The sequence below is a fragment of the Gekko japonicus genome, unplaced genomic scaffold (assembly GCF_001447785.1).
Source record: "Gekko japonicus isolate JY-2015 unplaced genomic scaffold, Gekko_japonicus_V1.1 scaffold649, whole genome shotgun sequence".
NCBI classification, from domain to species: domain Eukaryota; kingdom Metazoa; phylum Chordata; class Lepidosauria; order Squamata; family Gekkonidae; genus Gekko; species Gekko japonicus.
The window spans coordinates 539,360-544,778 of record NW_015167555.1 but is presented as its reverse complement, the minus strand read 5'-3'; the positions used below and the strand labels follow the sequence as shown (position 1 = coordinate 544,778).

General features: G+C 46.0%; 1 protein-coding gene across 8 annotated transcripts in view; it reads right to left on the bottom strand.

Annotated features, from left to right (window-relative positions):
• Window positions 1-5,419, bottom strand: part of PPFIA2 (protein tyrosine phosphatase, receptor type, f polypeptide (PTPRF), interacting protein (liprin), alpha 2) — a 414,803-nt gene that overhangs the window by 278,781 nt on the left and 130,603 nt on the right. The gene's annotated exons all lie outside the window — the stretch shown is intronic.

The following is a 5,419-nucleotide window of genomic DNA, read 5'->3' as shown; positions in this document are numbered from 1 at the left end:
GACCCACAGCCACCATTCCGGCTGGAACCCGAGGCCCCTCGCCACGAGGAACCAGCTCTTCCTTCCACAGCAGACCCCTCGCCGGGCCCGGTCCACTCGACTCCAAGGGCCCCCGAGACCGAACCAATCGCCACCCCGGAACCTCGCCGCTCGACTCGCCCCAGGAAGCCTCCAGCACACCTGAAGGACTTCGTCTGTGGGTGCATTGCGAACCAAGGGGGGAGGGGTGTAATGTATTCAGCCTGACATGCCTGGACTTGCCCGGGCTGGCCAGGCACAATTCCTATGTTAGCTTCAGTCGAAAGACAAAGGATCCGGAGGATCCTAGCCGGCCCAATCAAAAGGGCTAGCTTCCCAGCCGGGAGACCAATGGTCGCCCGGTTACTGTAAATAGCCTATCGGGAGTAGGGGGTGTGTTTAGGTATGCTTGGTGGCGGGTTTTCTGAACATATATAAACCGGCCTGCGAGCCGGTCACTTGTCTTTGTCCTGAACTAAATAAAGGTATGCTTAGCTGAAATAACTCTCCGTCTGCATACTTTTCAGAAAACTTCACAGTTTGTGAGACCATCACCAGCATTTCATTAGAATATACCAGTCTCATAAAGTATTAAATTGGGGGTCGGAGACCCAAGGGGATCCACAAAGATTCTCCAGAGGGACTTCTGCATGAAAATGTTATGTACTGTAATTTTGTGTGTTTTGTTATGTACTGTAATTTTGTGTGTTATCTGCTGCTATGATTAGTAGCTTAAAGTTGTATATGTTAAACTGTCTTAATTAATTTATGATTACTGTATATGTTGTTACCCACCCTGAGACCTGCACTAGCAGAGAAGGGCAGTCAGAAATCAATCAATCAAATAAATAAAGCAGATATTCTGCTATTCAGTCATAGCCCCTCCATGACATCAAAGAACCCAGTTTTTCCATAAGTCAAAGTGTCATCCTGACAGGCACTTTGAAACACACCAGCCACACATCATCCACACTGTGACTGACTACATGAAGACTTAGGAAACCACAAAAATGTTTAAATCAAAGTGAGAATCCCCAAGTCACTAAAGTATGAGAACTACTATATTAAAGTATGTTTTTTTACACTCACAGTGTTTCCCTTTTCCATGTTTTTAAAAACTGAAATAAATGAATAAATAAATAAATATGGAATCATTTTTGAAACAAACAACTGGTAGCAAGGCTACTGGGGAGTCCCCCAAAGATGTAGAGACCTCTCCATGGTCAGTTGGGGTCTGGTTTTCCAGCTTTTGTGACTGGCATGGGGCCAGCCACTTTATTAGCAGATGACACCTGTGCCTGGAATTTATTTATGAAAATTCCAGCTTCTGCATATTTTATAACATGGTTTCCTTAAATGGTCAAGAAAAGGAAATGTGTTTGAATTTGATTGCCAGGTGCTTTGTCTCTCCAGGTTATATACTGAAAACTGGGACATACACTCCTGTAGGTCTATTCCTTTACTACTTCGGAGTACATTCAATGCAATGTCTTTCATCAAAATCCCTGTAGAGACTGGAAAAAACAAGTTATTTTTACTGTCATCTGAAAGCTTTAAGGGATCTGTGTATCCAGTTTGATAGGCCTACCACTATAGAATAAGAATAAAAAGAATTGTTTTTGCTTTTTGCCTTTTGGAGGGTATTTTATTCTTTCTGTTTTTAGACAAAAAATACTGTTGCCTATAAACTACCTCTGTGAATCATTTATTGTAGTTGATTCAGGCATGCTTGAAGGGGCAAAATAGTTGACAGCTGGACACATGCAAACTACTTGGAATTCAAAAAAAATATTTTTGCTGGAATTTACCAATCTCATCAGCATCTTTATATTTTTTGCAATTTGCTGCTAGCAGAAAAGCCAGTTGTCAGCTCACATACTTATGTCAGCTGTTGGGCACAATACACCAGTAACTACTTTTATATGAGATTGTACTGTTGTGCAGCTCCTATTGGTTTCAAAGGTATTCACACAAGAGAAGCTGAATTGCTCCACTATTTCCTAGCTTGGGTCAGTTTGAATAATGGCACTTCATAGTGATTCACAGGATGCTGTCCTTCCCCCCTTTCACTGTCACTTTGGTCCTTGCATTCTAAAATAATCATATTTCACAAAAACAAACATTCAGCTTTCTTGGAATTGTAAATTGTATAATCTCATTGATCCAATTATGCACAAATTTTACTTTATTTTGTCCTATGGATACAGTGTTTCTAACATTTTATGCAATTAAGTATAACAAGAAGGGGACCTACAAGGGGCTTTTGTCAGGTTTGTAGAAAGGTATGTCTTGTTTGTTCATGGTGCCAGTCTCCAGATTTAAGTTTCCACAGATGGCACCATATAAGCAGGGCTCATTTCTAGCCGGAATGAGCTGGAACGGTGTTCCAGGAGTCTGTGCCAGTCCCCTTTCGCAAGCAGCTTGACGGAGCACATGCTGGAGCCACAAGATCACCCACCATTGCTGCCTGTCACCTGCCAGCCCACCTGGCATCATGGGAGGTGGCTCAGCCTCAGCCCTGCTCTTGCCAGCTGCAGGCCGGCACACCGGGGCCTGATGGGGAAGGCGGGCAGGGGGGGGGTCTGAGGTGAGGGGGGAGAGAGAGCTGCTCTGTCCCCAGCCCCTGCCCCTGTGGCCACCAATTAGCACCACGCAAAGCCTGTGCCGCTGCCGCCAGCCATCCCAGGCACACTGGAGAGGAGAGGCATGTGCGTTGTGGGGAAGTCCTGAGGTACAGCCGCTGGGCATCGAACAAAGCCGGCATGGCATCCCTCCCTGGCTCAGCTGCTGCCTCTATTGGATAGCCCGCCTGCCGGCCACTCCCCATGCATCGCCCAGGCCCGACAAGCCTGGCTCCCCCCTCACCCACCAAGCAACTGCAGCTCAATCCATCAACAGCCTGCCTGGCCTTGCCAGAGGTCACAAGCACCATGCAGGGTGGGTTTCCATTGGCTGTCGGCGGCACGGCCCTGGAGAGTGCAAGGGCCATGTTCCATCCAGGTGGGAGGGGAGGCGGCTCGTGTACTTCACTTCACTGAGCCCCACTGACACCTGCAGTGGCTGCAGCTGAGGAAGCATGTCTGCAGGCCGGGCCAAGAAAGTGAAGATGGCCACCAAGTCCTGCCCAGAGTGCGACCAGCAGGTGAGCATCACAGAGACGCGCAGGTCGATGGCAGGGTTGCTTGCAGCCTGTCCTGGTGCTGGCTGCCAGTGGGTGGCAAGTGGGTGCTCTCCTGTGGCTTTGTCCCTCCTCAGTGCGAAGCTTGACCTTGCATCCAAGCAGTCACGTGTGCCTTGTAGGGTCACCTGGGGGGAGGGGGGAGGATGCAACAGCCCCTTGCGAGCTTCCACCTTGCACAGAGAATATTCCACTGGATTGGGTTGGGCACCCTGTCCCAAAATATCATGCTGTGTTATATAAGTGAAATTATTGGTTTTTCGTCCTGCTGAAGAGATCTGTGTTATTTATAAGCTTATATACTGTGAAATCTTAATGCAGTAGAAGCAGATGTGTATTTCAAATTCACTGAAGTAACTGCAGGAAACTTATTTGTGCAGTGGAAACAGGAACGTGTTTTTTCTGCCCTCCCAAAGTTTGATGTTGTTTGTGGATGTGGTGTTTGACGCCACACCCTCAGACTTTTCTGCTGCCTTTGTTAATTGGATCGTTCACAATGGGACCCTGTAATTTAGTGTATCTAGAATGCACAATTCTTCTAAATTGGCACAGAAGCAAGTGCCCAAGGTCAGTCACTCTTGAATGTATTGATTCTAATGACTTCTGTATTTTTTGGTATAGATTTAAGATTGCTGTGTAGGGCAAGCATCTTTAACCACCAGTAATGCTGTGAGCTCCACACTTTTTGTGGCAAATTACCAGTGTCTCATTACTAGTGCTGATATCTCTACTCCAACTACCCCACTACCTACTCAGGGGGTGTGGCATGTGCAAATAAGTTATGCTAATGAATTATACTAATGAGCTCCTGCACCTCTTTTTCTACGAAATGGCCCCTGAGCATATGATATACTTACATGTGAGGAATCCTCAAGCATGTGTGTGGGTCATCTCAGTTTTCCTTCCTCTACTATTTCTTCTTCCCATTCCCCAAAGGCCCCTATAGCCTCTCTACTTTTCATGCTTCCTTCTTTCCTTCCCACCTACCAGCCAGTCTACCTTTAACTGCTCTTCTGTCTTCAGTTTCTCTTCCTTACATCCCTGTGGCAGCCTCTCCCTAGGAAAATTTTGCATAGTTCCATCATCTGGACTGGGCCAAGCCCAGTTAAGCAGTGCTGCCTACTGGGCTGGGATCAGTTGTATGGTGCCAGCCACTGGGCCAGGTCCAGTTGTGCAGTGGGGAACCCACAAGAACTTGTGGGGGACACCTGATTTTCTCCTTTATCCCCCTCCTCACACTGTTTCTTCTTTTCCACTTCCAGGCAGCCTCCCATATCTTCACCTTTCCATTTCCTTTTCTCCTTCCCACCCACCAGCCAAACAACCTTTTATCCGCTCCCTATTTTCAGCTATATTTATTCACTGCATTTATACCCTGCCTTTATCCACAATGGGGACCAAAGCAGCTTTCATCATTCTCTCCTCCTCTGTTTTATCCTCACAAGAATCCTGTGTAGTAGGTTAGGCTCAGAGTGTGTGGCTGGCCTAAGGCCACACAATGGGCACCATTGCATAGTGGGGATTTGACCCTAGGTCTTCCAGATCCTAGTCTGAAAACGATATAACCACTGTGCCATGGATTTTCATGGGGTGGCTGCTGTTGAACACCAGCAAGCTGCCAGGCCTGGATGTCATGAATGTTTGGTGGCACCCTGTTAGTGACAAAAACCAAGGCTTGGAGACTGGCAATACTGTTGTGGTTGCCTAGCAATGTCCCTTGAGGAGATGAATTCCTTAAAACTAAAGGAGTTGCTTCTAATATTTTGGGGGGGATTAACTCCCCCATTTCTTTTAGATTTTTTTAGCAAACCTGCAGCTTTCCTCAGGTTTGTGGAAAGATCTGTCTTGTGTGTCATGACCCCAGTCTCCTGACTTAAGTTTCACAGATTTAGGCATGTTGAGAATAAGATATACTGATAATTTGCTGTTCTATGAGAATGAATTCCTGCAGTACAGTATTGAACACTGAGTGATAACAGCTTGCCGTAATTTGAAATGTCAGCATTCTGTTATAAAAGCACAGGGTATGCCAAAAGAATGATTAAATATCATGTATTCTATACATATATGAAAAATTGCTTATCTACAGATGAGAATTATGAGGCACATTCTTCATTTGCCATAAATTATGAGGGTACTGTTACACTGAGAGTTAAATTCTGTGACAACATCAACACACATCAGGAAGCAAATGGTTTTTCCTTTCCCACTGAACAGATAATC